Source organism: Lutra lutra, chromosome 4, assembly GCF_902655055.1.
Source record: "Lutra lutra chromosome 4, mLutLut1.2, whole genome shotgun sequence".
NCBI classification, from domain to species: Eukaryota; Metazoa; Chordata; class Mammalia; order Carnivora; family Mustelidae; genus Lutra; species Lutra lutra.
Genome location: NC_062281.1, coordinates 79,413,038 through 79,423,881, shown reverse-complemented (window position 1 = coordinate 79,423,881; position 10,844 = coordinate 79,413,038). Strand labels below are relative to the sequence as shown.

The window sequence follows — 10,844 nt, the reverse complement described above, 5'->3', positions numbered from 1 at the left end:
TATGAAAGATTCTGTTAAGAGATGAAAGGGCAAGCTGGACACTGGGAGAAAATCTTTAAAAGCCATTTAGCTGACAAAGGACTCATACTGAGACCCTCTGCAACACCTACCATAAAACTACAATCCAATTAGAAAATGGGCAAACGCTTACTGTGGACATTGCTACTATGAACATTGGGGTGCATGTGGCCCTTCTTTTCACTACTTCTTTATCTTTGAGGTAAATACCCTGTAGTGCAATTGCTGGGTAATATAGGGTAGCTCTATTTTTAACTTTTTGAGGAAGCTTGATACTGTTTTCCAATGTGACTATACCAACTTGCATTCTCACCAACAGTGTAAGAGGGTTCCCCATTCTCCACAACCTCTCCAGCATTTGTTGTTTCTTGCCTTGTTAATTTTTGCCATTCTAACTGGTATCTCAATGTAGTTTTGATTTAAATTTCCCTCATGGCTAATGATGTTGAACATTTTTTCATGTGTCTATTAGCCATTTGTATGCCTTCTTTGAAGTGTCTGTCCATGTCTTCTGCTTATGTTTCAACTTGATTATTTGTTTTTGGGGTGTTGATTTTGAGAAGTTCTTTATAGATCTTGGATATCATTTCCTTATCTAAAATGTCATTTGCAAATCTTCTCCCATTCTGTAGATTGCCTCTTAGTTTTTTTTTTTTTTTTTACTGTTTCCTTTGCTGTGCAGAAGCTTTTTATCTTGATGAAGTCCCAAAGTGTATTTTTGCTTTTGCTTCCCTTGCCTTTGGAGATGTGTCATGAAAAAAATTGCTATAACTTATGTCAAAGAAGTTACTCCCCATGTTCTGCTCTAGGATTTTTATGGGTTCCTGTCTTAACATTGAGATATTTCATCCATTTAGAGTTTATCTTCGGGTATGGTGTAAAAGAATGGTAGAGTTTCATTCTTCTTTATAAGCTGTCCAATTTTCCCAGCACCATTTTTTGAAGAGATTGTCTTTTTTCCATCAGATATTTTTTCCTGATTTGTCAAAGATTAGTTGACCATAGAGTTGAGAGTCCATTTCTGGAGACTCTATTATGTTCCATTGAACTATGTGTCTGTTTTTATGCTAGTACCGCGCAGTCTTGGTGGTCACAGCTTTGTAATATAGCATGAAATCAGACAACGTGATGCCCCCAGCTTTGTTTTTCTTTTTCAACATTTCCTTGGTGATTCAGTGTCTTTTTTGGTTCCATACAAATTTTAGGATTGTTTGTTCCAGCTCTTTGAAAAATGCCAGTGGCATTTTGATAGGGATGACATTGAAAGTATAGATTGCTGTAAGCAGCACAGACATTTTATGGTAGTAGCTGAAATGCCCTCCAACAGATGAATGGATAAAGAAGATGTGGCTCATAAGCAATGGAATATTACTCAGCCATCAAAAAGGATGAATACCCACCATTTGCATCGACACAGATGCAACTGGAGGGGATTATGTTAAGTGAAATAAGTCAGGCAGAGAAAGACAATTATCATATGGTTTCACCAATATGTGAAACATAAGGAATAGAACAGAGTACATTAGGGAAAGGAAAGGAAAACTGAATGGGAAAATCAGAGGCAGAGACTAACCAGGGGAGACTATGGACTCTGGGAAATAATCCGAGGATTTCAGAGGGGAGGGGATGGGGGGATGAATTAGCCTAGTGATGGGTATTAAGGAGGGCACATGTTGTGATGAGTACTGGGTGTTCTATCATGGAATACTACCTCAAAAACTAACAATGATATACAGTGTGGTGAATAACATAACTTAATAAAAATTAATTAATTAATTAATCAAAAAGAAAAAAAATTAATGAAATTGATCATTCCCTGACAGTTCCTCATTAAAAAAAGGAAAGAAAGAAAGTGAGCAAAAGGCATAATAAGATGCCTCACCAAAAATGGCATAGAAACATAACAGAACATAACAGGATGTTCCACATCACTAGCCATTAGGGAAATGAAAATTAAGACCATAATGAAATATCTACTATGCACTCAGAGCAGTTGAATAAAAAGTGCTAGCAATACCAAATGCAGGTAAGATGCAGAGATACTGAATTTCTCACACATTACTGGGAAGAATGTAAAAAGGTACACAGCATCGGGAAAACAATTTCACAATTTCTTTAAAAACAAAACATACACTTACCACATAACATGCAATTGCATTCTTGTATATCAATCCCAGAGGTAAAACAAAAACTTTCATCCACACAAAACCTATATATAATTGTTTATAGCAGTTTTAAATTTAGTGGCTCAAAACTGAAAATAAACAAAATGGCCCTCAGTAGATGAATGGTTAAACAAACTGGGATATCCATATTGTGGAATAGCACCCAGCAATAAGGCGAAACCAACTACTGATACACACAACTTGGATGTATTGCAAGAACGATATGCTATTTAAAAAACAAACAAAAACAAAAGCCAATCCAAAAGGTCACATAAGGTATAATTCCATCTATATAACATTCCCAAAACAAAAATAGAGATGGAAAACAGATTAGTGGTTGGTAGGGACAAATACTGTGAGAGGAAAAGGTAAATATAATTATAAAAGATTAATAAGAGGGAGATCATTGTGGATAGAATAGTTCTGTATCTTAATCATGGTGGTAGTTACACAAATCTGCTCATGTAATAAAATAACTTAAAACTGCACACATACATTTACCAATGTCATGCTCCTGGTTTTGATATTGTGCTATGACTATGTAAAGTGAACCACAAGATTATGAAATTGCTGTAGATAAGTCATAGTGTCATACTGATCTCCTGGTCACTGTTTAACCAGTGAGGCAATTTAGAGAAAGAGTAATTACCCCAGCCCTGATTTGTATTTCTATAGCAATCTTTCCTCCAAAGGACTTATCTCATTAATGCTCCCCAATTACCACCAGGCAGGTAAATGATCTTATCTCCTTTCACAATGACATATAAGATTTCAGGTTCTACTGAGTCATTGCTTCAAAATGCAGCTGGTGACTGTGTGCTTCAAACTCCTCATGAATCTCCAGACCATGGAATCTGGTAACTGAGAAGAGCCGTGGGAGTCTCAGTCCATAAACTGAGGAAATGTGGTCAGCAGGACCCCTATGTGGACATTAAAAAAAAAAAAAAAAAGAGCAAATGTGAGCAACTTCCCTTATTTTTGCATTGACTGACACCTTCCAGAACTGTGGCCATGTCCCAGGGTGTTGAGCTTAGCCTAACCTGCCAGCGATAACAAAGTCTTCCTAATCACATTTGTTACTTCTCAGCCCAACTTACTCTTCCCCTCTCGCATCACCTATTTTCAAACACACTGCCTCTACCTCCACCTTTGCCCAGTTGCCACAGCGTTCCCAAAGATGCATCCACTTCCCCCTGGAGCTCAAGTTTTCTCCAGATGTTGGCAAGCTTACTGAAGGACCTAGTATTGATAAAACTTGGATCCCAGTTTGGTAATACTAATATGTTGTAGACCTCGTACTCATGTGGAGCACTTCATAATTTTCTGCTATAACAGAACAGCATAGACTGGATGGCTTGAACAACACTTTGTTTATTAACCACAGTGCAGGAAACTGGGAAATCTAAGATCAAGGCACTAGCAGATCCAGTGTCTGGTGAGGGCCCGTTTCCTGGTTATTGTATGTGATCCCTTCTCTCTGTGTCCTCACATGTCCAAGACAGAGAGAGAGAGAGAGAAAGAAAGGGCTAGCTCTCTCCCTCTTCTTCTAAGGATGTGAACCCCATAATGGGGGCTCCACCTTCATGACCCCATCACCCCTTAAAGCCCCACCTCCAAATACCATCACACTGGAGCTCCAACATATGACTTAAGGGGTGGGAAGGAGTGGATACAAATACTCAGTCCATAGCAAGTGGTCTCATTGAAAAAATTATAGCAAATACTGTTATTATCCTCATCATTATTATTGTATGCACACATATAAAGATGTGTATTAGTATTAAACATTATTTAATTCTTGGGGCGCCTGGGTGGCTCAGTGGGTTGAGCCGCTGCCTTTGGCTCAGGTCATGATCTCAGAGTCCTGGGATCGAGCCCCGCATCGGGCTCTCTGCTCAGCAGGGAGCCTGCTTCCTCCTCTCTCTCTGCCTGCCTCTCTGCCTGCTTGTGATCTCACTGTCAAATAAATAAAATCTTTAAAAAAAAACAAACATTATTTAATTCTTAAAAATGGAAATAAGACTTATTTCACTCAACATAATCTCTTCCAGTCCCATCCATGTTGCTACAAAAGTTGGGTATTCATCCTTTCTGATGGAGACATAATACTCCATAGTGTATATGAACCACATCTTCCTTATCCATTCGTCAAAAAAAAAAAAAAAGATTAATGTTACAACTTAAACAGTAACAACATCAATAACAAAGATCCTATGACAACATTATAATAAGCCTTCAAGGTATTCTAGATTTCTATAATTTGGTAAACACTTACTGAACATTCATTAAACAATTCTACCTGGTATTAAAAACTATATGTTTATTTTGGTAAAAAAAAAAATGGAAACCAGAATCTTCCTGTCTCTTATACTATGTAAGATGTGGTCCATATACACTATGGAGGATAGTCTAAACCACCATCTTATATAGAGTCATTTATTTAATCATTGATTAAGCAGGTACTGTACGCAAGAGGAAACAGCAGTGCATAAGACCCGAAAAGTCCTGCTTTTCTATATAACATATTCAGAGATAATTATGTTAAACTCTATACTGGTCAAACAGCCTAATGAGAATGAACCTTAGTTCATTAACTACAATGTGTGAGAAACATTACACAAATTTCTTTTTCAATAAATGCATTTAATTTCTGTTTTAAGTCCCCATCCCCACCAAGAAGGCAAAAGAAATTAACTTGAGTCATATGAGGAGTTTCTTTCCACCTATCTGCAGGCTCAAGTCAGGGTTCTGAGGGTTGGGTCAATGAGCTGCCAGCTCACTGCAGGGGCCCAACCAATTCATCCAACCACATACATCACCACTCGAACAACCACTCTCCTATTTCTGTGTATTGATTTTAGTTTTTTTCGTATTACATTAAAATGGGATTTATCTTGATGACAGCATTTTTTGGCACTCTCCTTAAGTTTTGCTCTCAAGTGTCTCACTCACCACACCCCAGGCCCTGAAAGCCAACATCTGAAGGTCCTCCAGATTTATGGTTGGCACTTTCTCAGGATCACCAAGGCTCTGGTTGGAGACCCTTGGCTTGGGTAAATTTCTGAGAGTTGCTATTTATTTCTCCAAGAGATTTCCTCTCCTTCTAAAGCACCAGTACATTATTTTATTTTTCTCAAATATATGACAGTAACTCACAAAATCATTGCTTCTAAGCAGATCTTTTCTAATTTCTGGTTTACCTGATTAAGATCTGGAGCCAGACTCTCAAGGAGTTCATCTGCATCCCATCCCCCTCCCTGTTCCCTCAGCTGGCTGCTCTTTCTCCTGTGTCAAGGGCAATGTTCATTCTTTTTGGCCTATGGAACTGAGTCAAAGCTCAGAGCCAGAACCAGTTAGCTGTGGATAACAATTTATTTTCATTCCTGAAAGACTGCTAATTGCCCAGCTAACTTCTTCATCCAGAAAATGCTCTTCCTCCAACTAAGCTAACTGCTTCCTGCTGGCAGTAAAAAGGTTAGAGCCCATCAGTTACATTGGCTGACACTCAGGATGCGTGCTACTTGAAGTTTACATTTTAAAAAGGCTCATGGGGAAAAAAATCATTCTAAAACCACTTAGACCATCAAATGTGTTCACTGCTTTCTAATTACTCTAGCAACTGCTTTGCAAATAGAAACTTTTAAAACTTACAAATAAAAAATAAACAAGGAAAGGAAATGTACAGCAGTTTCTGTACATTGATGAAATTGAAGAAATTTTATGTTTAGAGCAAGGTATTTTAAAATAATTTATATTTCAAAGAGGAAATACTCTTAGTGAAACAAGTTTTTCTTGAAATGAAATATCTTTTTTTTTCCTCCAAGAGATCAGAAAGAGCATTCATAAAACATACATCCTTGAGGGCTATAAATATCCACAACGGCAATAGCATGTGATTATCCAAATAAAATTAGTTTCAGAAACAGAAAGGAGAAGAGGATGTCCAAGTACAGAGAGATTAGGTGATCATTCAGCTGTGATCACTTTTATAGAATTTTTAAATTATTTCTTGCCTTGTTCCAGATAAGATTTAAGATGACCTAAAAGGAGGCATTAGATAATATAAATCAAAGGGGGAGGCAAAAAGAGAAAGAAAAACAACATTTCAGACATAAAATAGAGGCAGGAAAGAAGTTTAAAAAGGCTTGTAGAAATAACTCATTGTGAGCGCAAGCATATCTAATATGATCTGGCTTCACTATTGGCAGAAATGTTTGACTCCTTGGGCTCCTGGGTGGCTCTGTTGGTTAAGCGTCTGCCTTCTGCTCAGGTTGTGATCTCAGGATGCTGGGATGGAGTCCCACATCAGGCTCTCTGTTCAGTGGGGAAACTTTTTCCCTCTCACTCTCCCTCTGTGTTCTCTTTATCTCACTGTCTCTCAAATAAATAAATAAAATATTTTTTAGAAAAAAAAGACTTTTGGAAGTGAGATTTGGAAAGGCCCTTAGGAGAGATACATTACTCAATGCTCATGGCATGGAAATTTGGAAGCCCAGAGGAAGCAAATGGTGGAAGTTGACCCTCTTTTCCTCCAGCCTCACATCCTTTCTCTCCTTTTGCTGCTTCAGACTCAAACCTTGTCTCTTTTTGTCTGGATGAGTCCTCAATGGCTCACCAAAAAGGAGCAAGACCATGGAGATTTAGAGGCAATGTAACATCACAAAAAGTACCGACAGAAGCTGGTTAACAGTCAACTAATCAACAAATACTTTAAACAGTTATTGTTCACCATTCACTGGGCTGATCATCAGGTGTGATAAGGATGGTAATACAAAGGAATCCAAAAAGACGTATGAAAGTTAGTAGAACTACTACTTTACTGCTGGTTCCTATCTCACTGAACAAAATTTCACAATCTTTGTGGATCCATTGTTGATCTTTTTTTTTTAAAGATTTTTATTTATTCACTTTTTTGAGGGAAAGAGAGAGCACAAGCAGGGGCAGCAGCAGAGGAGAGGGAGAAGCAGGCTCCAACATGAGGCTGGACCCCGGGACTCTGGGATCATGACCTGAGCTGAAGGCAATTGCTTAACTGACTGAGCCACCTAAGCACCTCTCCATTAGTGATCTCTGAATGCTTTAACTTTTTCTTCTATTATCTTAGAAAGAAAATCAAGTGTTCAATCTGAGCATTAAATTTTTATAATTACAACTCATATAGTCTTAGCACATTTAGTAAGACATGCTAGATGTGGAGAAGGAAAGCAGACGTTATCATATTCACTCAAGCAGACCACCTGCCTGCAGAATGCAATCCCCACCTGAAAGGGGAGGTGCTCAAAGCTTGTGTTTTTTAAAGCATCTTACTTTTTCTTTGTAACACATATTCTAAAATTGTAGGAGACCATATATGATCTTGTCCATTTATAGAAGCAACAATCACCCAGAAAAATAGAAAAATAGTCCTCTTGTTGCCATAGTGATCATGACTTACAGAGCCAGGCCACCAAAAATCTCATTCAATTGAAAACTGAAGTCCCCAAGTGGCAATAAGCTGAGAAAACTGTAATATCAGGTTCTAAGACACAGCAAGGCCCCTGGACAAGAAGTGAGTGCCTAAACTCACTCCACCTCATGTCACAGGTAAGGTGGACACACTCACAGAAGTCCACCATCAGATAATTTCTACAGCTGAAAATTGTATCTGTTACATTTTTTAAAAGATAGGTTTCTAGGAAAGTGATGAAAAGACAAAGACATACTGGCATGGCAATGAAGTTGATCTTCTACAAAACTGACCTTATTGTAGAAATAACTCATTGTGAGCGCAAGCATATCTAATGATATCACCTTAATCAAATGGTATCACCTCAAAATGTGGACATGATATAATTCATATGGTTAATAGTTGTGGTATATGGATTTATTAATACCAAATAAAGAAGAGGGTATTACCATTCAGGCCGCCACTGTGGACCAAGTGAACAATGCTCCCCAGAGGTGTAAAGCATGGTGGCCCTTCTGCGGAGCACATCTCCAAGATGAGAGGTTGCTTCCTCACCGCCATGTTGATATCATGTGACTCCCACTCCCTTGGCCCTTGAAGCGTACCTGAGCCTGAAGTATGAGAATGAGAGTCAGCATATGGCAGAATAGTAACACATGGACTTGGAAGCTGCTGGTGAACCTTCCATCCATCAAGTCAACTGAGGAGCAGAGTAAGTTCTGCAGTGTAAGACTCCTGAATAAAAGCACAGAAGTAAGCAAGAAATGGAGAGCTTTTCATATTTCTTGCACCAGTCTTTCCTGAGGCCCACCTGTGTCCCTGTCTTCGGGTTCCACAAGTCATCTCTACATTCTTATAGTCAGCCACCTGTTTTATTTACACTAGCTGACACTTGAAATAAAACAGCTTAAATAACAAACTCCATCCACTGCAGAAAAGGCAAGTTCTTCAGCCCACTACAGCTTAATTTTGTTGGGGTTTTTTATGTATTTTATTTATTTATTTGAGAGAGAGAGAGAGAGAATGAGCACTAGGGAGAGAAAGGGGAGAGAGAGAGAGAGAGAGAGAGAAAGCAGACTCCCCAGTGAGCAGGAAGCCTGATGTGGGGCTTGAGTCCTGGGATCATGACCTGAACCAAAATCAAGAGATGGGCACTTAACTGACAAGCAAGGTACCCCTCAGCTTCATCTTGTTAAAAAAAAAAAAAAAAGTCTTTATCTCAGAGGGCATGAGTGTGGCTCTGTCAGTTAAGTGTCTAACTCTTGCTTTTGGCTCAGGTCATGATCTCAGGGTCCTGGGATGGAGCCCCACCTCTGGCTCTACTCTCAGCAGGGAGTCTGCTTGAGATTCTCTCTCTCCTGTCCCTCTGCCTCTCCATCCCCCACATACACTCTGTCTCTAAAAAAAAAATTTTTTTTTAATTTTTTTAAAGTCCTTATCTCTTCTTCCTTCTTTTTTCCTTTGACCTTAGGGAAGTTCCATAAATGTTGGCATTTTCTATTACCTGGTCACATCTGGTGATGGTTCCTGCCTAGTGGAATATATGACATTTCCCTTAGTTACACTTGTCCGGTTTCAGCTTTAACTCTTAATGGCTGGCTGCCCACATCAACTTCCTGATATTTCTCAGTAAAAATAATACTGTCAGCTTATACTTGAGCACTTACTATGTGCTGCACACTGTTCCAGGTACTTTATAATTATTAACTGATTCTTTCAATTAGTCCTCACAATAACCCTATTACAGCTGGGGGAAGTGAGGAAGTGAGTGGTTAAGCCATTTCCCCCAGGACATATCACAAGTCAGTTATGGAGCAGGTATTTGATTCCAGGCAGTCCGGCTCTGGAGCCCAAGCCCACAACCACAGGCAAGCACAGACTCCTTGCAGATTTAAGCTTGTATGTACTCAGAAAGACAATCAGCAACATTCCTCAAGAGATGCTACACTTTGAAGTGTTCCTGGCTTATGGAGAGGTGGCTTGGGACAGTTTTAACTATTTCTAGTGATGTGCAATGCACATACACACACACATGCACACACAATACACACACATAAGTATGCAAATAAATATGCACACACACAGAGGCATACACACACACACATACACACCCCTCAACACATGGCCAAAGTTGAACTGAGTAGTCACTTCAACTGAGGAAGCCATTAATGCTCTGAGTCTGGAGACCGAGACAAACCCAATCTGGGACAAACTCCTCTACAAACCTTAGTATCAAGGTTAAGTGAACTGCTTTTAACTGCACTAATGAATGGACTGGACCTTGAAGGATGATAAGACTTCAGGAGGCTTTTTTTTTCTTTTTTTCTTTTCTTTTTTAGGACAAACACATTTATTTCCTAACCAAAGGGATGATCCTAATTAAATCAACAATTTGAAATAGTTGCATGTAAAATGTTTGTTATAAAAATAATTGGACATAGTAAAGGGGAAAAAGCAGTATAGAGATTTGCTAACTGAACTGAGCTCATTCATCCTCACAGCTAATTCCTGTCCAAAAGGATGATGGAATTTTCACTCTGCTTGTTCTTAGATCTGAGTATAGGTGACATTGTTCATGACACGTTCCACTACTAATTTCCCATTTTCCAATTTTCATGTTATTGTGCTTTCCTTCCCATTCCATTCCTGATATTGAACCAATGCACCATTTGTGAAGTTGTAGACAGTCTGAGTTTTTCTGCCATCAGCTGAAGTTTCTTCAAATTTCCCTTCCAGATTACATGAAAACGATGCTATTTTAAAAGTGCCTAGTGTTTATGGTGAGTTGTTTGCCATCAAAAGAGATGACACAATCTGCTTTGACCATGGCACCCAGTTTTTGCAGAGCCATTCCCACTCCTACTTCCTTCAAAGCCTTTGCTCTCCACTAAGCACCATCTTCTTACCAACTGCTGAATGGTGGCCATTTTGGACTTGGACAGGAGCGCATTCGGAGCCAGCAGAGCAGAATGGGGCATAGGAAGCGTGGCTTATTGCCTTTTTTTTTTTTTAATGGATCAACCTTATCTCAGAAAAGCCTCTTGCTTTGAAATCAGAGTTGCCAGTTGTTGAGCCTCGTGCCTGTGGAAAATGGAAGATGGAAGGCAGGCTCTAGGAACTGCATGTGTGTTCTGGTATAATCAAGTGCCCACAAAAGCAGTGTAACTAACTCCAACTCACAGGGAGATACATTGAATTTCAGATGTATCTGATCT

At 39.0% G+C, this 10,844-nt stretch overlaps 1 pseudogene; it reads right to left on the bottom strand.

Moving 5' to 3' along the window:
- Positions 1–10,161: 10,161 nt before the first annotated feature.
- LOC125098993 (fatty acid-binding protein 5-like) lies at positions 10,162–10,556 on the bottom strand (annotated as a pseudogene).
- Positions 10,557–10,844: the final 288 nt, after the last annotated feature.